The sequence below is a fragment of the Miscanthus floridulus genome, chromosome 3 (genome assembly GCF_019320115.1).
Source record: "Miscanthus floridulus cultivar M001 chromosome 3, ASM1932011v1, whole genome shotgun sequence".
In the NCBI taxonomy this organism is placed as follows: Eukaryota; Viridiplantae; Streptophyta; class Magnoliopsida; order Poales; family Poaceae; genus Miscanthus; species Miscanthus floridulus.
In genome coordinates, this window is record NC_089582.1 from 83,529,407 (window position 1) to 83,551,570 (window position 22,164).

At 45.4% G+C, this 22,164-nt stretch overlaps 1 long non-coding RNA gene across 3 annotated transcripts; it reads right to left on the reverse strand.

Moving 5' to 3' along the window:
* Window positions 1-17,971: 17,971 nt before the first annotated feature.
* Window positions 17,972-20,769, reverse strand: LOC136546011 (uncharacterized). Of its 3 annotated transcripts, XR_010781214.1 has the most exons (5): window positions 20,471-20,769; window positions 19,571-19,744; window positions 18,424-19,376; window positions 18,141-18,237; window positions 17,972-18,061 (listed from the first exon to the last, which is right to left on the reverse strand). It is a non-coding gene; the product is annotated as an uncharacterized lncRNA (long non-coding RNA). The 3 variants fall into 3 exon arrangements; XR_010781213.1 differs by having other exon boundaries at window positions 17,990-18,237; window positions 19,571-19,732; XR_010781212.1 differs by having other exon boundaries at window positions 17,990-18,237.
* Window positions 20,770-22,164: the final 1,395 nt, after the last annotated feature.

Here is a 22,164-nt window from a genome sequence, read left to right on the forward strand (position 1 = left end):
CAACCTAAATATTATTCATTATTTATATTCCCAATGTTTGACCCAAACCTTTTCCAAAACGACTTATTTTACCAACCTGAAGGGAGTACGGATTTTTGTAGAGAGGAACAATAGGGCCGACAACCATTGTACATTGATCTCATTGTGTACATATAGTGTACAACAGGGAGGTTGCTCTCCAGGCAACCGATCCTAGGCTAGTTGCGCACGGCGTGCGCGTGTGTGCGTGGGAGTGTGGTGACTGCGCCCATTGACCAGCGGTTGGCTAGACAGTGCATGTACAGACTCAATACATATTCTCAACACCCCCCTGGCAGTCTGGCATGTGGTATGAACGACGCAAAGACTAGACCGAAAAGCTTCAAACATAGCAGTGGGGAGCCCCTTCGTCATGATGTCCGCGTATTGTTCGCTGGTCGAAACATGTAGAAAGCGAAGCTCACCGAGTTGAACGTGTTCCCGGACAAAATGTATGTTGAGGTTGATATGCTTCGTGCACTTGTGGTGGATAGGGTAGGAGGACATGTAGACCATGGAGACATTGTCGCAGAACACCATCGTCGCTTTCTTGATGCCACAATGGAGCTTGTCCAGCAGCTGACGTAGCCAGATGCACTCGGCGTCCGCGTTCGCCACAGCGCGGTATTTGGCTTCAGCGCTGGAACAGGATACCGTTGGCTGTCACTTGGAGGACCATGAAACAAGCACGTCGCCAAGGAACGCATAGAAGCTAGATGTGGAGCATTGCGTGCCTAGGCATCCGGCCCAGTTGGCGTCGGAGTACGCTATGACGTCGAGGTTGGCGGACGAGCGGAGGTGGAGGCCGAGCGACGTCGTCTCATAGACGTACCAAAGAATCCGCTTAAGCATGGTGAGGTGTGGCACGCGTGGATCGTGCATATGCAGGCAAGCTTACTGCATAGCAAAAGCAAGGTCTAGTCTTGTCACGGTCAGGTACATGAGCGTGCCAGCCAAGCTGTGGTAGGAAGAGGCATCGTCGATCAGTGCACCATTGGTGGAGAGTTTGCCCTTGGCATCGATCAGCGTGGGAACAGGCTTGCAATTCATCATGGCGGCACACTCTAGGATGTCTTTGGCATAGCATTCCTGGGAGAGATAGAAGCCGTCGGCAGTGTGCTTCACGTCGATGCCCAAGAAGAATCGAAGCTCGCCCATGTCTTCGACGGCGAATTCGGCACAGAGGCGGTCGACGATGTGTTGTAGTAGACCGGTGCTGGAGCCAGTGAGAACAATGTCGTTGACATACAAAAGGAGGTAGACAATGTAGCCGCCATGTCACAGCACGAAAAGTGATGAGTCAGACCATGTCGCCCAGAAGCCGAGTGTGATAGCGAAGGTGGCGAAGCGGTGAACCACACGCGTGGTGCTTGTCGCATGTCGTACAATGACTTGTCGAGGAGGCAGACCACAGACAGGTGTTCGGTGTCAACAAAACCCGTAGGTTGCTGACACAGAACATGCTCCTTCAGGTGGCCATGGAGAAAGGCGTTGGAGACGTTGAGCTGCTTGGTGGACCAGCGATGGGATGTAGCAATGGTGAGGACCGGGATGTAGCAATGGTGAGGACCGTCCGGATCATCGTAGGCTTCATGACGGGAGTGAAGGTTTCATTGATGTCGATGCTGGCGCGTTGAGTGAATCCCCGAACCACCCAACGAGCCTTGTACCTTTCTAGAGTGCCGTTGGGATTGAGTTTATGCTTGAACACCCATTTGCCAGACACGATGTTGGCACCCCACGGTCGATCGACAAGACGCCATGTGTGGTTGCGTTGGAGTGCGTTGAACTCCGCAGCCATGGCTGCGCGCTAGTTGGGATCCTTGAGAGCTATGCGAGCAGATGAAAGGGATCGGGGAAATCTCGGCTGTGGACCAGGCGAGAGCATATTTGGGATTTGGTTTATGAATGCCCCCGCGCACGCATGATAATGGGATGGGGTTCAGGTGGCGCGACAGCTGGTAGTGAACTGGCCGCGATGATTGGCGAACCAAAATTGGCTGCGGCAACGGCTGGTGAGTCAGTGGTGGCGATCGGCAAACCGGCGGTGGCAATGGGGGTGGAAACCAAAGAGGATAGCTGGGGAAGAGCAGGTGGGCATGCTGAAGGTACAATGTGGAGCCGCCGTTCAGGATTGGGTTGGAGCAGGATGGTGTCGTCAGACACTGTAGCTCATCCAGCTATTGTCAGCGTTGCCGATGGCCGCAAGGAGAGGAGAGGGAATTGGGTTTTATCGAAAACGACGTGACGAGAAGTAATCACCCAACAAGATTGGAGGTCGAGACATTTATAACCTCGATGATCCGCTAGGTAGCCAAGTAGCGCGCATGGCATGGAGCGAGCACGGAGCTTGTTAGGCGTCGTGGCTACCTGATTGGGGTAACACAGGCACCCGAATACTCTCAGATGATCGTAGGAAGTGGGTGAACCGAGCAGGCGTTCGAACAGCCGCTGGCCTGATAGGGACGTCTGTTCAGAAGATGAGTGGCTGTGGCCAATGCTTCGACCCAAAAGGATTAAGGGATGCCAGCATGGAGGAGAAGGCAGCGGACACAGTCATTTAGTGTCCATAGGATACGCTCAGCTTTCCTGTTTTGGGGAGAGGTATAAGAATAGGAGAGCCGCAGCGTGACGCCACTAGAGGCGAGGTGTTGACGAAGAGCAAGGTTGTTGGACTCCTTGCCATTGTCAGTCTACAGTGCTATGAGGGGAAGCTAAAACTGGGTGCAGACATATGCATGGAAATGTAGTAGACATTGAAGAACATCAGATTTTACACACAAGGGAATTGTCCATACATAATGAGTGAAATCATCTATAAGAACAAGATAGTACTTAAAGCCTAAGAAACTAGAAATGGGTGATGTCCATACATCGGCATGTACAAGCTGAAAGGGAACAAAAGACACTAAATGAGATGATTGAAATGGCAAACGAACGTGTTTACCGAGTTGACAGGCTTCACAAGACTGGGGCAGCTCTCTGGTGAAGGTGAACTCAATGTTGGGTAGCGTTTGGTGGAATGCGCGGCACCCTGGGTGACCCAATCGTTGATGCCAGAGCTCCACGCTTGGTGTTGTGGTTGAGAGGGCTTCCGGTGGAGGGGAGGCCAGTGGGTATAGCTTGCCGACGCTATCACATCGGAGGATCACCGAACGTGTTGGAAGATCCTTGATAGAGAAACCGAAAGGGTCAAACTCAACTAAAACGTTGTTATCGCGGGTGAGAGAACAAACTAAAATCAGGTTCTTGACTAAAGATGGAGAAACAAGAACATTGCTGAGTAAGAGGGGAGATTTGGTGGTGGGGATAGAGGTGGTTGCCCTATGGGCGACCGGCATTTTGACGCCGTTGCCAATGGTGATTAGAGGAGAATGAAGAATAGGTTGGGCAGCCGGGAATTTACCAGCGTTGGAGGCCATGTGTGATGATGCGCCAGTGTCCAGGTACCATTTTGTTGGCTAGGGACCAGTCGGCGACGTCGTGCTCATGTTCAGGGCAAGGAGCAGAGCCTGATGGTTCCAAGGATCCATGGCGGGAGGCGGAGTGTAGCCGGATGGAGCAGTGGGTGCGAGGCCGGCATAGGATGTGTGATGTGGAGAACCGGCGAAGTATGCCTGATGTGGAGAAGTGCTGGGGCGAGGGCCGAGCAGGCCAGCGCCGGGAGCACAGAATGGCATGGGCCACGCCTACACCATGCCGGTCTAGGGGTTGAGACCTGGCGTCTAAGCTGTAGGAGGGCGAGGGGTGCTAGAACCGCCATGGTGACCGCCACAACCACGGCCATGCCCACGACCGCGGCAGTTGTTAGAGCGTGGGGCACACTCTGAGAAGGCGTCGGGGGCCTTGATGCAGCTATGGTAGACCCCAAGCCGAAGCTAGAACTGATGTCAGTTGGAGAAGGAGTGGACGAGTGCATGCCACCGGTGGCGAGCAAAGCGCATTGCGTCGCCGTCTTGGCATGCTCCTGATTGTAGTGTTCCTCTAGAAGAAGATAGGAGCACGTCGAGAGGAAGGTGTGCGGCGGTTGCTTCGCCGTGATCACTAGGATTACATGGCAGTACATGGAGCTAAGGCCACGGAGGAGATTGAGGACCTGGCTGGCCTCGCGAATGGGTTGCCTCACGTTGCGCAGTGCATCGGTGAGCTGCTTGAGCCGACCGGTGTACTGCTTGATGTCCATGCCCCTTGACACTACTATAGAAGTTAATTGTAGGGGCAGCTCTAGAGCCTCTATAGGGGTGGCTGCGCCAGCCACCCTTCCTAGGGTGTTCCTACAAATGGTGCCTCTGTAGGGGCGGTTTCCTAACTGCCCCTGTAGTGCCCTCTGTAGGGGCGGCTGGTGTTTTTAGCCGCTCCTACAGTTCCCTCTGTAAGGGTGGCTGATAATATCAACCGCCCCTATAGTGGACTTCTGTAAGGGCGGCTGTATCACCAACCGCCCCTACTGTGTGTATTTGTAAGGGCAGTTCAATCAAGAACCGCCCCTACAGTGGATTTTCCAGCAAAAAAAATAATTCAAATTCAAATCTGACCACATATATATAATTCAAATTCGAATCTGACCGCCACAAATATACATATATACATCCACAAACACAAGACCATTATTTAGAACATCATCACAAATCATAATTCACAAAAGTCCATCATTACAACATAGTCCATTATGAAGTCCATCATTATAACATAGTCCATTAAGAAAACCACAAGTCTACATGCAAAACAAAGTCCAAACCATTCCAAAGTCTGATCCAAATCATACCACAAGTCCACATTGTCATCAACGGCCTAGGCCTAACCTATCAGTCTCCTAAAGGTGTTGGTACAGAGGATTACTACCTAAGTTGGAAAGAAGATGATGGTAAGTGCCTTTATGATACACAATCTGGTCCATTATGAAGTTGCAAAGGTCGCCGACCATCTCTAAGAGCTCGTCATCCTTGTATGGGTTCCTTCTTGTGTCTTTATCTTTCTCCAACTACAAGAGAACAAGTTTAGGTTTACTATATCACAACATATGTGAACTTTTCATACTACGAGCGAAGAGGTTCAAACTTACCAGATTGGGGTTTCTGTTGTAGCCACCGATGGTACTCATCATAATACATATGTAGTATCCACAATATAGATTCCCAGGCTTCTGCTTGGAGCACTGTGTGTTTTGCATATGGAGATGTTAAGTAATGCTATTGACAGACATGTAATATATGGAATACCAAAGTAAATGACACTTACCGCACATAGAGTTTTGACATACAACTTTTCCTTCCTATTTGGATGATGCCTCCCCTTATGTTCCTGGACATAGTGCCTGAATGCCCTATTCCAATGGTTTTAGCAAATGCAACTTGTTAGTATCCCCCATTGAACCTTACAAGCATGTATACAAACATAGTAGCTAAAATGAGGATTGTCAATATGTATACGTCTTGACAATCGTTATGAAGTCTTTGTATGTCTCGACTGGGAAATCCGCTGAATCAAAGACCCATGCCATGCTATGTGAGACCGGAACGCCTATGCAAATCTAGTGATCGCTGCATGAATTTAGTCATAGTAGGAACACATAAGCTCTTTTACATCGAACAAAGTATATTGAACAAAGCTAAGTATACAGTCGAACTTACTTGAAGTGGTATGGTATCCATATATTATCGTGTTGTTAGAGATTTTTAAAACATAGGGCAATATATGCCACAACCTTGAGGGACTCTTCCAATATTTTCTTGTTCCTGATGTCCTCTTTCTTCTTAAGTGTCTTTCCAGCTCCTAGTTCTTTGCAATCTAGTTTCCACTCTTTAGGGTAATTAAAATTTATTGATGCTATAGGTGAAGGGTCTATATACCCGTGTTTTAGAGCTGGCCTCTTTTTTCACAAAGTCCGCTTGCATTCTACAAATCACAGCACGGGTTAGTTACAATAAAATTAAAAGATTACATTTATATCATATCGAGAGGGCAAGGACTTACAGGCACCATATGCGAATCAGATTCATTTCCATTCGTCCGAGGTGGAAGCATGCCTAGATATCCTTAAACTCAACGGCAATTTGCCCACCTAGGGCTCCAAATGTGCCGGCAGGGATCCATGCTTGTAAGATTTCTAGTTCAGTTATCTGAGCACACAAGTACCAATCGTGGAACTTTCTCATTCCACGTGGCAAGCACTATATGACTCGGTTTGGTAGGAAGTTCTTGCCTTTTTCATATTTATTTGGGCAATCATTTGACCATTTGAGGTTATCAACAGATGAATACTTGTTAAACCCTTTGTGAAGTTTGCTAGTGGTGCCCTCCTCAGTGGTGCCCTCCTCAGAAGTTGGTGCTCTGAATTCTTTTACTTGGTTCTTAGGCTTGAACTGGTCATGGGCCATCCACTTGTGCATCGATGAGACGTCATTAATGCCCACATACAATGGCCTTATCTTGATTGGGATTTTGTTTTGAGCTTCCCATTCGGGCACGTCCTTGTCAACTTGTGCATCACCTGCTCCAGGGGCCACTTGTTCTTCACGTATCGGCTGTTCACGAGGCAATTGCTGTTCATGAGACACTTGTTTTTCATGTATCGGCTGCACTTGTTGAGAAGGATGTTGCATCTCATCATGCCTTTGCTCGGTATGAGCTGGAGAAGGACGTGGCATGTCATCATGCCCATGCTCGATACGAGGTGGAGAAGGATGTGGCATGTCATCATGCCCTTGCTCGGTACGAGGTGGAGAAGTCTCTAGCGTGTGGTGGTCATGGTCATGGGCCGGTGAGTATACCTCCCCGTCCTCGACGGGTCGCTCCAGAGGATGAACTTCAGTCGGAGTTGGCGAAGACTCGGTTAATACAATGTCCCGTCTGTGCCAAAGGATGAACTGGTTCATGACGTTTCCGAGTAACACGAGCCCCTCAGGAGTAGGGTGTTCTATCTTCCAAGTCATGAACTCAGGCTTCACGGTATGCACCTCGACCCGAGTGTAGTCCTGCGGGATGTCCCTATTGTGCCACGTGCCGCCCGAAGGATGTGCCACGCCCATTGCCACCTCAATTATCATGTTTTGCCTGCCCATCAGAACCACCAATTTGCAACTGGATAGCGCCCGTATGCGATCGACGGGGGTTCTGGTTGCATTGGAACCTTGACGGCTGGGAACATCCGGAGGGCTGCCAACTACCGCCAGTTCTCTAGGCAGCCCCATTGGTGTCTGTGGCTCCATCGTAGACAGTCCTTTCTCCACCAACATCTTTTCAACTAGAGCCTTCACTTGGCGCTCAAGATTAGACTCTCGGTCTCTGCCATGTTTCTTGTACATGTGCCTCTCCTCTACGAATCCATGCTTCTAGGACATCCTCTTCCCTAGCCCCCTGGTGCGTCCTGTGTGCTCGGGGTTTCCCAAGGCAACGGTAAGCTCGTCCCTCTCTCTAGAAGGGTTGAATGCGCCCTTCTTCTTATCTTCAGCAAATTTCAGTATCTTTGATACTACCTCTCCGGTCTCCGGCTTAGCAAACTTGAGGCTACTACCGGATGAATCGACACTCCTCGCGTATATCCACTGTTTAAGGTGTGGCTTCAACTTCGACACTTCCGTATTCCCGGCAGCTTCGGCCTCTGCGTCCATCTTCCTAAAGACCTCTTGCTTGCCAGCGTAGCCACCGGGGCCTAGACATATAACTTACATGTTTTCAACTAAATCATTTTAGAAATATGGATGCCATAAGTTTTAAGGTTTGACTAAACCTTGTTTTTAATACTCCTTTTTTGTGATTACCGTCCAGTTTCTAACATCCAAAACATATATAAATCCTGGAAGTTTATGGAGTGCGGACTCCATTAAGGGCGGCAGCACTAGCGCCCGAACGTTCCACTGGATGCACTTGCAAGAAGAATTGCTGCTGTAGGAACTGCATCTCGACCACTCTTGCATCAGGAATCTGGTGACCCTTATGCAAAGGTAGCCACTAATACTCTTCATATGAGAATTGACCTCTTGAGGTCCAGTCAATATATACTATTTTTTGTAAATCTTACAGTGCTAAGGACTTCTTATTTTCTAATGCAGGCTTATGTGAAATTTACATCACTTTTTGAGCAAAGAATGGACTCGTATGCTAATGCTGATGCCAGAGTTTCACATGAACGTAAGTTTCCAATGATTTTTAGTAACATCTCCTACGTCTAATCCTGTTTTTTCCTTCTAATGCTGTATACTACTAACAAACTCGCTAAGCCAAATGCTGCAAATTCAATTGATTGACCATATTCTTTATGATGCAGATATTGCATTAAAACAAGGCCATAATGATGTCACTGTACTTACACCTAGTACCATCGCCATGGAAACTGAATAGTGATCCGCATCAAGCAAAACTAATCTGTCCTACAAACAAGGAGGTGGAAATGTGTGTGCGTACGAGCTATTGGGGACGTTCTAGGAAACATAGCAATGCACTGCAACTGAATGGAATCAACCCTAAATCAATGAGTGAGATCCACTTCCAGGGAAAACGAAGAGGTAGGAAAATGGGGATGGGGGCGAGGATACTCACATGGAAAAGGCGTCAGCGGTGGGCCAGAAGGTCCTCCTCTGGGCGACAGGGGCACGATGAAGATCTGACGAAGGGACCGACGAAGACTCGAGCTCCTGGCACGCGACAAGGATCCGCCCCCTGCCACAGTGAGGGGTCAAGGGAGGGTGATTTCCTTCCCGATGGCAAGGCCGGTGCAGATGTCACCGAGGTCGACACTGAAGCTGAACCCGTAGCCGTGCCAGTGCGGGTAGCGTCCCCGCCGCCGTGCGTTCGGCAGGAGCAGGGCAGGGAGATCGCCGGCGCCCTCAGTCCCGCCAGATGCAGGAGACGGTGTTGACGACGCTCCGGATCTGGGTGAGCGGAGAGGGAGAGGGAGGGGGCCGGCCGCCGAAGACACGTCAGGAGCCTGCCTGTGCCTGCGGTCCTCGCCTCCTCGGTGCGGCGGGGTTCCTTCCTTCCTCGGTTCCTTCGTGCCGCGGGCGAGCGCTCCCAAACCCTAGCCGCCGAGAAAATTGGGCAGCCTGACGGTGTCCACAGGCAGATTTCGCCCAACACTTAACGGGCGGCCACAGCGACGATCACTGATATACCTCAGAGCCACTATAGGGGTGTCTGAAGTTATAAGCCGCCCCTACAGAGAAACTGTAGGGGCGGCTGAGGTTATAAACCGCCCCTACAGTTGATTTTTTTCAAAATTCTAAATCAAAATGAATTATTCAAATGTAAATAATAAATAATACAATACAAAATTTTATAATTATTTTTTTATATATATATTTACATATACAATAACTAAGACAACTACAACAGTTTAAAATTGAAAAATTGAACCTTTAAAAATGGGGAAAAATTTTAAATTTAAAAAAATTAAAATCAAAACTACTAAAATAATTTTGAGACACCAAATGATCTTAAATGAAAATCAAAGTTGAACATCAAAGTTGTAGAGGTCATGAAGATCTACAACTTTTATTTTGGTCATCTTGTCATTTGACAAAATTTGAACCTTTCAAATTTGAAATTTTAAAAAATGACAAGTTCGAACCAAAATTTGAGACCCAAAATGATTTCAACATAAAAAGGGATGAATACCAAAGTTGTTCAACTCATTAATATCTACAACTTTTATTTTAGTGATCTTGTCATTTGACAAAATTTGAACCTTTCAAATTTGAAATTTTGAAAAACGACAAGTTCGAACCAAAATTTGAGACCCAAATTGATTTCAACATAAAAAGTGATGAATACCAAAGTTGTTCAACTCATGAATATCTACAACTTTTATTTTGGTCATTTCTTTATTTAATAAATTCTTAGCACACATTGTTCACTAATCTTACACATGTCTCATATAGTTTATAAAACCCTATGAGAGATGTGTCACATTTGTGAACAATGTCATTACCACTTTGTCATATGAAGAAATGACCAATACAAAAGTTGTAGATCTTGATGAGTTATTCAACTTTGGTATTTATCACTTTTTCAGCTGAAATCATTTGAGGTACCAAAATCTTGTCTGAAGTTGCATTTTTTTAAAATTTAAATTGCTCAAACTTTTCATATGTATATATTGACAAAACCAACAAAACAAATTGATAGAGAATGATTTTAGAAAATTTTAGGAAAAAAATCATCAGATTTGGAGTTAGTATGAGGAAGAAAAACTAGTTACAAAGTTGACCCACAGGTTAAAAAAAATCACACTGTTCACTGTGATCATGTAAGGATCATCTAGAACAGTGTGATTTCTCTTTTTAATCTGTGGGTAAACTTTGTAATTAGTTGTTCTCCCTCATACTAACCCCCAAATGTGATGGTTTTTTTCCTAAAAATTTCTAAAATCATGATTCAGCATTTAAGTTTGATCAAACTTAGACGTGACAATGTTTTACACATTTTAAAATTTGAAATTTGACAAGTTCAAACTAAATTTTCAAACCCTAAATGATTTCAGATGTAAAAGTGATGAATACAAAAGTTGTTCAACTCATCAAGATCTACAAGTTTTATTTTGGTTATCTTGTCATTTGACTAAATTTGAACCTTTCAAATTTTGAAATTTGAAAAAAGAGAAGTTGAAACCATAATTTGGACCCCCAAATCATTTCAACTGAAAAAGTAATGAATACCAAAGTTGAATAACTCATGGAGATCTACAACTTTTATTTTGGTAATTTCATAATTTGATAAATTTTTAGTACACATTGTTCACAAACATATATGAATGTAGTCTCTCACACACATACATGAATGTAGTCTCACACACACATACATAAATGTAGTCTCACACACACATACATGAATGTAGTCTTACAAACACTGACACACTTACATAAACTAGCTAGCCCACCATGACAACTTTCCCCTTGACACCTTTTTGTTCTCATGGCAATACATCTTTGGGCAGGTTCTTTTCCACAGCCTCGATCTTCTTACAAAAGTCTGTGAATAGCGGCATCTGATCACACTTATTGTAAGCTTCAACATCGTCCACGCCATCAACTCTGATGATATGTTGTTTTCTAGAGGCCACCACATGCTTTGTCTTCTTCTTTGGGGGGAGGTTACTTTGCGGGTCAGGCATATAGAAGACTTGCGCGACACATTCAGCGAGCACCCAAGGGTCATCCTGGTAGCCTACATTCTGGAGGTCGACGACTCTCTGTCCGATCTCATTGAATTGATGTTGCTTTATCCAGCGGCATCGAAATAGGGCCACCATTATATCCCTTCCATAGTCAAGTTCCCATATATCTTCAATTATGCCAAAGTACAGGACCTTTTGCCCCACTCCGTCGAGAGCATCTATTCGGACGCCGCTGTTCTGATTCACTGATTTCCTATCCTTTGTGTCGGTATAGTATGTGTACCCATTGATGTCTTAAGCATTCCAAGACGTCACCTATTTTGATGGCCCGGCCGCCAACCGACTGATGGTAATAGAATCTATGGTTTCTCCAGGCTGTATGTTCTGGTCCTTCAACCATGATGTCAGGCGTTGCTTATGCTGTTTCATGACCCAATCATCTGAACGACCATTCCTCTCGGCCATAATGATAGCCATGTGTTCATCAATGTATGGTTGCATACTGCCATACTCTGCAAGACACCGTAATGCGCCAGACTCATCTCTTTGTAATCATTGTCGAGGAACACTTTCCTACCACTTGTGCCCTTCCTAGCTAGCCTTCCCTTGTAATGAGAATCGGGATTACCAATCTCTCTCTGTACTTTTAGCCACTCTTGGCAGCACTCGATGACTTCTTTGGAATTGTAACCCTCTATCATGGAGCCCTCTAGGTGTGTTTGGTTATGCACATATCGGCTTAGAACTGACATGAACCGCTCGTAGAACCACATTTCATGCAAGAAGCTAGGGCCCAGCGCCTTGATCTGATGAACCAGGTGAATCATGAGATGTACCATTATATCAAAAAAAAGCTTGAGGTAAACACATCTCTAGCCGGTTCTGGGTCTCCACCATGAATTCATGTAGGTCACTCAGCTCTTGCCTACGAATCGTCTTATGTGAGATCTTCGAAAAGAAGTAGCACATGCGGGTGATGGCCATCTTTAGGAACTCTGGCTTTATAGCCCTGATTGTAATTGGTAGGAACACTGTCAGCATCACATGACAGTCGTGAGCCTTGCAGTTTGTTAATGATAGGTCCTTCATTGACACTAGCTTCTTTGGGGTCGCCGAAAACCCAGTCGGCACTCTGACCCCCCTAAGGACATTGCATATAGCTCTCCTCTACTCTAGGGTTAGGTTGAAGCTAGCTACAGGAAGACTGTACTTGCCATTATCTTACTGTACCGGCCAAAGCTCCCGCATCATGTTTAGCTGTACCATGTCTTTCCGTGATCTGAGACCATCCTTTGACTTGCCCGTGTCCATCAAGGTAGCCATGAGACTCTCAAAGACATTCTTCTACACGTGCATCGCATCAATGGCATGGGGGCCCTCCAAGTCTGGTCAATAAGGCAGGTACTAAAAGAAGATCGATTGCTTCTTGAATGGTACGCCTTCGATAGGAGGTGTGCTTCTATCTCTGATTGTTCCATCCGGATTCTTCTTTCCATAGACGACATGTATGTTTTGGACCATTCTGAACACATGTTCTCCATTACGACGTCTCTCTGTAGTGGGTTCATCCTCCGGGATGTTGCCATAGTATCTTAGGTACAATTTGTCGCAGTACTTATGACCTGTCTTTAAGAAGCGTCGGTTCCTTATGTAAACTATCTTCTTGGATCCATCTAGGAACACCCATTTAGTACCATCCAAATAGACTAAGCATCCAGTCTTGCCTTTGAACTGTCCAAACAGGGCAAACAACGTGGGGTAATCATTGGTAGTAACAAATATTATTGCTTTGCATATGAAGTCCTCCCGCCGGAACGCATCGTACATCGGCTCCCCATACCTCCATAGCCTCTCCATTTCTTGCATCAGAGGCTCCAAGAACACATCTATATCAATGCCTGGTTGTTTGGGGCCGGAGATAAGAATGGTGAGGAGAAGGTACTTCCTCTTCTAACACAAATACGTTGGGAGGTTGTACATGGTCAAGATGACTGGCCATGTGCTGTGGTCGGTCATCCTCTCACTGAAGGGATTCATTCCATCGGTGCTCAAGCCGAACCGTACATTCTGTGGGTCGTCACTGAATTCTGCTTTGTACTTGGCATCGAACGATTGCCATTGGCTACAATCGGCTGGGTGTGCGATCGTATCATCATCCACCTTGCGCTCATCATCCCACCATGTCATCAGTGCAGCTTCCTTAGGGTTTAGGAACATACGCCTCAAGCGGTCGGTCACTGGCAAGTACCACATAACCAGGGTAGGGATTCTTCTCTTATTTGTATCATTGCCTAATGGAGTTTCCTCTGGGGGCTAAGATTCTTGCACCACCTTCTTCCCACCCTTCTTCATCTTTCCTGTGGAGGCTTCCATCCCACTTTGAAGGTCATTGTTCTTGTACCGACTAGTCCCACACCTAGGACATGTATCTAAAGTCTCGAACGATGTGCCACGCCAAAAAAGGATGCAGTGGTTGGGGCATGCATGGATTTTTTTAACCCCCAATGTGAGTGGACTTATAACCTTCTTCGCTTGGTATGTGTTGGCGGGAACTATGTTTGGTCGTGGGAGCAACCGTGACATGAGGCACAATAGATCATCAAAATTGCAGTCCGACCAGCCGTACTTAGCCTTCAAGATGAGTAGCTCAAGCACAAAACGTAGCAGTGTGAAGTATGTCGAACAGCCCTTCTCAGCATCATACACAGTCTTCTTCAATGCTTTTGTCACCCTCTCAAGATTTTCTAGACCTCTCTTGCTCTTTTCTAATATTTCTGGTCCAGAGGCCCCAAGCATTTCGTCCAAGTTGTCACCGTCATCTGCGTCCCCCTCACGTGCTTCACCATCATTGTTGGCACCACCAGCATCATCACCACCTTGTTCATTGCTAAAGCCACCACCTTATTGATTGCCATAGTTACGATCCATTTGTTGCTCAAGATTGTCTGTGAATCGGGACAAGTATGCTTGGGTTTCAGCTTCATCAGCTAGATCATCGTCGCTGTCATCAACAACCACTGTTTCACCATGATGAATCCACACTGTCTAGTCTGGAACAAATCCTCTCCTAATTAGATGTTCTTTGATGGTACTCACATCTCGAAATGCAATAAGGTTCTTGCAATCTTTGCAGGGACAAATAATCGTATCACTATTCTCTTTCAACGTCGCTGCATGCTTCTCTGCGGCTTTGATGAATTTGTCCACCTCATCACAGAAAAGAGCGTCGTGTCTTAACAAACCATACATCCAAGAGTTCCTATAGTCCACCTTATAGAAACAAAACAACCAAAAAAAGAATATTACTCGAGAATAATTGTATATATCTGAGACACGCACCATGGTAGTAGAGGATAGTTAATTAATTGACTATTAATGCATAAATATTTTAAAATATAAATTAATTGGTTCAAATAAACAATTTCAAAGAAAACAATTAGCAACATTTAATATTTCATCCACTACCTTTCATGCAAACTCCATTCCAATTTCATGGTAGAGGATAATTAATTAATGGTCTATTTATCCATAACTAATTAAAAACACACATTATAGAAAGAAATCAAAATAAATATTAAATGATAATTAGTAGCCATGGTAGAGGATATTTTACACATTAGCAACAATTAAAATCTTACACATTCACCTACATGCAAACCCTAGTCACATAAAAAATTGAAAAAGAATAAAAAAACAAAATCCTAGATCTAGATCTAGATACAGGGTTTCATAACACATGCATCAAACTTCACTAATACTACACCAAAATCAACAAAGATGTACTAACAAAGGGTGCAATCTTACTTCCCTACCTAATTTACCCTAGTATAGTGAAAATTAGGGTCCAATTTCACTCATAACTAGCTCAAGCTCCATGGAAAAGAGAGAAAACCAAAAATCAAATTACTCATTAACCAACGAATTAAACTTCAAATAAAGAGTTGGAGAAGCATTTCCTTACCTTTTAGAGCCTCTCCACCAAAGGATTTGAGATCAAAACCTTCTCCTTTAGTAGAACAATTTTTAGGAAGAGCCAAAGGCCTCCCAACCTTTTTTTTGGTAGAAGAGTATGTCCCGAGGTGGAAGAAGGGGTGGCTGCTATTTATTCGTGCACCATCAGTAGGGGCGGCTGGTGATTCAGCCGCCCCTACAGTCGAACAGCAAGGGCGGCTGGTGGCAGCCACCCCTACAAATGGTCACTGCAGGGGCGGCTGGTGATTGAGCCGCCCCTACAGATCAGCCCCAACTGTAGGGGCGGCTCAGGTTACCAGCCGCCCCTACAGTGCCATCTGTAGGGGCGGCTGGGCTGCTGGGCCCCGAGGACGCCCACTGTAGGGGCGCCCCTAACCCCAGCTGCCCCTACAGTAAAAATGCCCCCGTTCCTACTGTACGAATCTGACGTAGTGTGAACGAGGTTGCGGTACTCGGCCTCCAAGTAGACGGCGCGGTGCAGCTCGTTGTCGCGGAACTGGTCGCGGATCTTGTGCCAGATGGTGAACGCTGAGGCCTTGGGAGCGCGAATGATGGCAATGAGGTCCTTGGAGATGGAATTGTAGAGCCAGCTGATGATGCACTGGTCGCGGACTCGCCACTCCGGATCACGGCGCTGGGTGGCCGTCGGAGAGGAAAAGAGATTACTGTCGTGGTTGAACTTGCCAATGAAGGCGTCCAAGAAGCTGCGCAACTCATCGTAGTTGGGCTCGGTGAGCTCCAGGGTGACTGGAACGTGATTCCGGATGTTCACGGTCTGGAGGACGGCGGTCGAAGGAGTCATGACGGGAGGGACATCACCGTCAACGGAGGAGGAAGAGGAGGAGGAGTTGGCGATGGACGAGGCGTTGTCGTGGGAAAGGTCGAGGTCGAAGAGGGGGTTGTCATCCATGGTGGGCATGGCAGCGGAAGGGCTCATTGGAGAAGAGCAGCAGCGGTATACTCATTCACATGGACTGACTACCCTATGTGGCGCGAAGATAGTTGGAAGCATTAGCCCGTGTCACGAATCTGCAAATTATGAACAGCCAGTGTAAGCCCATATACACCCTCAAATCAAAAAGAAAAAAAAGCCCCTATAAGAAATTATAAATGCACGTATCTGGGGAGATTCCACTAAAAAAAAAAAAGAAGAAAACGTATCTTTTTTTTAGGGAGATATCTCCCACAGTCCCACTTCCATCAAACAAAAGAATATCCGATCGCCCTAGGCCTTGTTTAGATTGTAAGTTTTTTCACTCTCTCTTCGTCCCATCAAATCTTTGGACACATTCATGGAGTATTAAATGTAGATAAAAAAATAACTAATTACATAGTTTGATTGTAAATTACGAGACGAATCTTTTAAGCCTAATTAGACCATGATTAGACAATAATTATCAAATACAAACGAAAGTGCTACAGTGCCAAATACTGATTTGCAATCTAAACCAGGCCTTAGAAAGCTTCGAAAATCTGGTTCCTCCCGAAACCCTCAGACGTCTGCCGTCAAAGTCAGTACGCTCCTGTCTCCCATTTCTTTCTCCATTTGCTCGGCAGCTCGGGCGGCGCTCCCATTCCAGCTGTTCGCCCCGCCGCCGCCGCCGCCAGATTCTTTGCCGCTCGTCTCGTTCGTACTCTTGTTCGGAACCATGGGGCGGCAGCACAAGAAACCAGCGGCCAACACCACCGCTTCCTCCCCTGCCATCTCAGGTTCTTCATCCTCCTCTCGCTCGATTCACGGTTCCATGTCGTCCGCTTTCCTCGTGTCCTCATCGACGCACTCCCAGTCCCAGCGCCGCTCGTCGCCATCGGTTGCATCGCTCTGTCCGCCGCCGGCACCGGCACCGTTGCCCGGCCTCCTCGCTTCTCGCGGCTCTGCTGCCACTGGCGGCTCCGCGTCAGGTTCGTCGTCATCCCAGTTCCATCAGATCTCGCCTTCGCCAGGGACGGTGGCGAAACGCCGCCCACGCCCAAGCAGCCGGCTCACGCACTCCCTTTCCCTCGCCCTTCCTCTCGGAGCTTAGCGCAATCCGTAGGATAGGCACCAACCTCTTCGGTGATCTGAACGCGCAAGAAATGACCCAGCGCCAGTTGCTCCACGGCCAGCAGGAGCAAGAAATGACGCGATCGTCATCGTCGTTGACCATGCCCCACTCCCATCATCATACACCCATAATGCCAAGCGGAGAATTCTCCGGCTTCGTGGATGCCAAATCTCGAGGAGTGAATTGCTAAGGACATAAACAATATATATATATCACTACTGAATTCAGGTTCTTTGCCAAGTGCTTGAGGCACTCGGCAAAGGCCAAATTGCACTCGGCAAAGCCTTTGCCGAGTGCAGCACTCGGCAAAGAACACACGGCAAAAATTTGATCGGCAAAGCCCTCTTTGCCGAGTGTCTTTTATCGGACACTCGGCAAAGGCTTTGCCGAGTGCCCCGGGGGCACTCGGCAAAGAAAAGCGACCGTCACGGCGCCGGTCCCGTTGACAGTCTCTTTGCCGAGTGCCAACCCTGCAGGCACTCGGCAAAGATTTTTTATTTTTTTAAAAAAAATTCTTTGCCGAGTGCCCCTGGCCGGCGCTCGGCAAAGTTTGATTTTTTTTTTTTTAAATTTCTTTGCCGAGTGCCCTATGGCTGGCACTCGGCAAAGTTTGAATTTTTTTTAAAAAAAATTTATTTGCCGAGTGCCCTATGGCCGGCACTCGGCAAAGTTTGAATTTTTTTTTTTTAAAAAAAAAAAATTCTTTGCCGAGTGCCCTCTGGCTGGCACTCGGCAAAGTTTGAATTTTTTTTTAAAAAAAAATCCTTTGCCAAGTGCCCTCTGGCTGGCACTCGGCAAAGTTTGATTTTTTTTTTTAAATTTCTTTGCCGAGTGACCTCTGGCTAGCACTCGGTAAAGTTTGATTTTTTTTTAAAAAAAAAATTCTTTGCTCCCCAAATGCATCATCAGGATGAATCTGCATCAAAACATTAGCCATCAATTCCAAAGGCTACACCTAAGAGGCAAAATATAGTACACCATGAGAATGATTCGACCTGCTCATATAAGAAAAAGACAGCAGTGGAGAACTTTGAGATGCCCAACTCACGATAGCACCAGTGGCAGTCGGGTCAAGGTAAATAAGCACACACTCTGCAATTATAAAGGTTCGCAAGCTGATGACAACAGAAAGTTATATCAAACACTTGAAAGCTTGGTTTATATTAAAAAGACATAGAAACTACATCATGCATGTATCCTAATTGATGGTGTCCCTATATTGTGTGGCATATTTTCTAGTTCAACATGTTTTCATATCAGAAGAGAAAAGAAGCTTACCTAGGATCCATTTCAGCCATGCGAATAACTGAATCCAGTTTTGGTATGTCACGAATATCAGCAGAAAATAGCTTGTAATGCGTGCTTATTACTTCACCTTTTTCTGAAATAGATGGATAAGTTATTGTGCAGGCTACAGGCACATCAAGAAAAAGAAATGTCCAATTCTGTAACATGTAGTGGTCACTCTAACTTGCAATTCTACTTGAATCTGAAAGTAATATTTTGCAAAAGTTCATTATCCATTTTATGTTTTGAAGTTCTCACAACGAGACAAAGAGAGTTTTCTTCCAAACAGGACGGAACGGCTACCTCTGAAACCAAACGAAAAAGGAACTTTTTCTGCTATGGTAACTAGTACTTTATGCTTCTCCAAGGACCATTTATTTGCTACTATAAATCAGTGGATACACATTAGTGAGAACTTGACAAAAGGTGACTTGAATTTTCTGTATGGAATATAAGACTTGACTACTACTGCTACTCAGTAAACAACACGTCTCCTTGTATGTGTTTAAACACAAATATCTGTGAGATACAACAGAAATAGGATAAGAGGCAGACATATAGTGAATAATTGACAAATAGATAGTTCTAAAAGGATATTTTAGTATAGTGCATGAAATTGTTTAGGAGTTTGGGTCAATCCAATTACAAATTGGAAGGACCCAACCTGCAAAAAGGGATGATACACAGAGAGATAGTTCAGTTGACAACGAATTGGTAACTGCAGCATACCTCTTGCTTACCTTTATACTTGATTTCTTACACAGAAAAATAAAAAATGGAACATTTCTATAGCACTGTATATCCCCTTGCCGCAAGGAGGGACTTTCACATCAAAATTGGAGTGACAAGCTACCCCAGTTCATGTGACGGAGCATTTATGAAGTAAATGATAGAGGACATACTAGGCAATAACAAAAGATCAACAGGGGAAGATGATGACAATACTGCAAGGATAAAAAGAGGATCAGAAGTAGTGAATACATGTAAAGTTAACCACCCCATGGATGCAGTAACTTATATACATTAGACAGGGCAGGTAGTGAATACATGTCAACTTAAACACCCCATCGATGCAGTAACTTATATATATAGATGTGGAGAAAGCTTTTTGCAGTAACATGGAAATGAAATTTCATACCATCTTCACGATCATTCCCGGTAGCATCCACAGGTGATGGTTCCAGAATGTTCATTGAATTCTTAACTAAATCATCCATGGTGGTGATTTTGAGCATCCGCATATTACTGTTCTTATCCTCCACTCAAGGAACATAAAGATCCTTTGCCAGTTCCTCTTGTCCTTAAGGAAAACCTAATTGTTAGTGACAGAATCAGTAACGAGCATAACTACAGAGGCCTAGGCTTGAAATTTCTGGAACATTTCTAGTATTTTTGATGTATCGACTTCTCGCAACTGCTGACAGCTTATATAAGCACACAACCGTTTGCTTGCTTTGAACCAAGCGGAATCTAAGATTGTAGTTTGAATAGCCAGATCTAGAAAAACAAGAAATTTTTTACCTCCAAATACTCAAATCAAACAACACAATGAAAACTTTGTCCCAGAAAGTAACAGTAGTATAGTATAGACATCTCCATACTAGTTAAGGTCTCTAAAGTATAGTCCACTTAGTTGCACTAATGTAAAAGAAAAGTTAGAGCACAGCAATCTTTAATTTTGCTAGTGCCTGCCCTGACGCTTTCATTATCTTAATTGTAAATACACCATTTATCTGTAGTAAGGAATCAAATAGCATTTCGCATCAGGTTCTCAGACACGCCCCAATGTTACAGTCTCATGAAGTTGAAATAAAATGTAAAATCTACCGTGAAGTTACACAATTTTTTCACAACCCTTCTACTCCTAACTACTAAGCGTCCAGTCTGTGTCTTCGTAAAAAGCTAGCAAAGTAGCACGGGCAAAGCGCACTCCCTAGTTGGCAAATCGACGAACATGTGGTGACCAACACCCCCCAACAACCGCGTTACAGAACCGGAATCGAAGCAGACACACTCGAAGCAGGTCGCGAGGCATCACCTTCGCTGGCCGCGGCGTCGTCGTTGGTGGCGTGCATGGCCGCCGGGCTGCTCCGCGTGGCGGCGCTGCCTCCCCCACCTTCTGCCGGAGCTGACGCCTCCATCCGGCTGGGGCGCGGGGAGGGGCTGCGGCGGGCGGCGCGCGGCGCGCGGCGTCGGCGGGGCCCGGTGGCTGGCGGGCGCGGCACACGGGGAGTGGCTAGCGGGCGCGGGGACGGCCAGGAGTGGCGCGCGCGGGGGCTCTCTGTGTGGCTTGGACTGTGCCCGGGCGAACTCGCTTAAGTGCCCCCACCCGCCCCTTTGCCGAGCGCTGGATCAGGGAGGCACTCGGCAAAGGAGTTAACTTTGTCGAGTGCCCCGATCCGGCTGACGGCATAAAGAGGAAATTTTTAAAAAAAATTCAGAACCTTCTTTGCCGAGTGTCTTATCCTTGGCACTCGGCAAAGACCCCCTTTGCCGAGTGCTATGCCCCGGCACTCGGCAAAGTTTTTTTATTTTTTTTGTTTTTGGCCTCTAAATTTTTTATGCAGCCCTTTTAAAGTACCAGGAACTCCTAATTAAAATTTGGAGATTTTTTGTGGTCTTTTTATATATTTAGTTACTTTATTTTATTTACTTGAATTTTTTCGAAAAATATAAATTTGAACTGCCTGTGGTACGAATAATGGAATTTAATGATTCAAAAAATGATAGTCATGTTAGTGAGTGTAGTGTGAGGCCGTATCCAGGAACGGACCCGAAATTTCGGACATCTTGTTCACGAAACATGACCGCGAACTTGCGTGCGAAGTGTTTTTAAATTCTATAAAAAGCAAACGAAGTCCGAAAATCATGAAATTTGTTGAGATGTCGTGATATCATATGTGGAGGCTATGATAAAAATTTGAGAATGTTTGATGCACGTTGTCACGTACGATGCTTACAAACCAGGACATCTCCACATTGCGCTTCAGATATCACATGTAGAGATGTCCTGATTTGTAAGCATCGTACGTGACAACGTGCACAAAATTTTTTGAAATTTTTATCATAGCCTCCACATATGATATCACGACATCTCAACAAGTTTCATGATTTTCGGACTTCGTTTGCTTTTTATAGAATTTAAAAACACTTCACACGCAATTTCGCGGACATGTTTCGTGAACAAGATGTCCAAAATTTCGGGTCCGTTCCTGATATGGCCTCTCACAACACTCACTAACATGACTATCAATTTTTGAATCATTAAACTTCATTATTCGTACCATGTGCAGTTCAAATTTCTATTTTTCGGAAAAATTCAAGTAAACGAAATAAAGTAACTAAATATATCAAAAAGTCATAAAAAATCCCCAAATTGTAACTAGGAATTCCTGGTGCTTTAAAAGGGCTCCACAAAAAAATTAGAGGCCAAAAACAAAAAAACAAAAAAAAACTTTGCCGAGTGCCGGGGCATGGCACTCGGCAAAGGGTGTCTTTGCTGAGCGTCAGGCATAAGGCACTCGGCAAAGAGTGTTTTAATTTTTTTTTAAAAAAATTTCCTCTTTGCCGAGTGCATCCACAGGAGCACTCGGCAAAGAAATTATAAAAAAAATTAAATCTTTGCCGAGTGCTGTGCTAGGGGCACTCGGCAAAGTATTTTTTTAAAAAAAAATTCTTTGCCGAGCGCCAGATCTGAGACACTCGGCAAAGAATTTTTTTAAAAAAAATAAA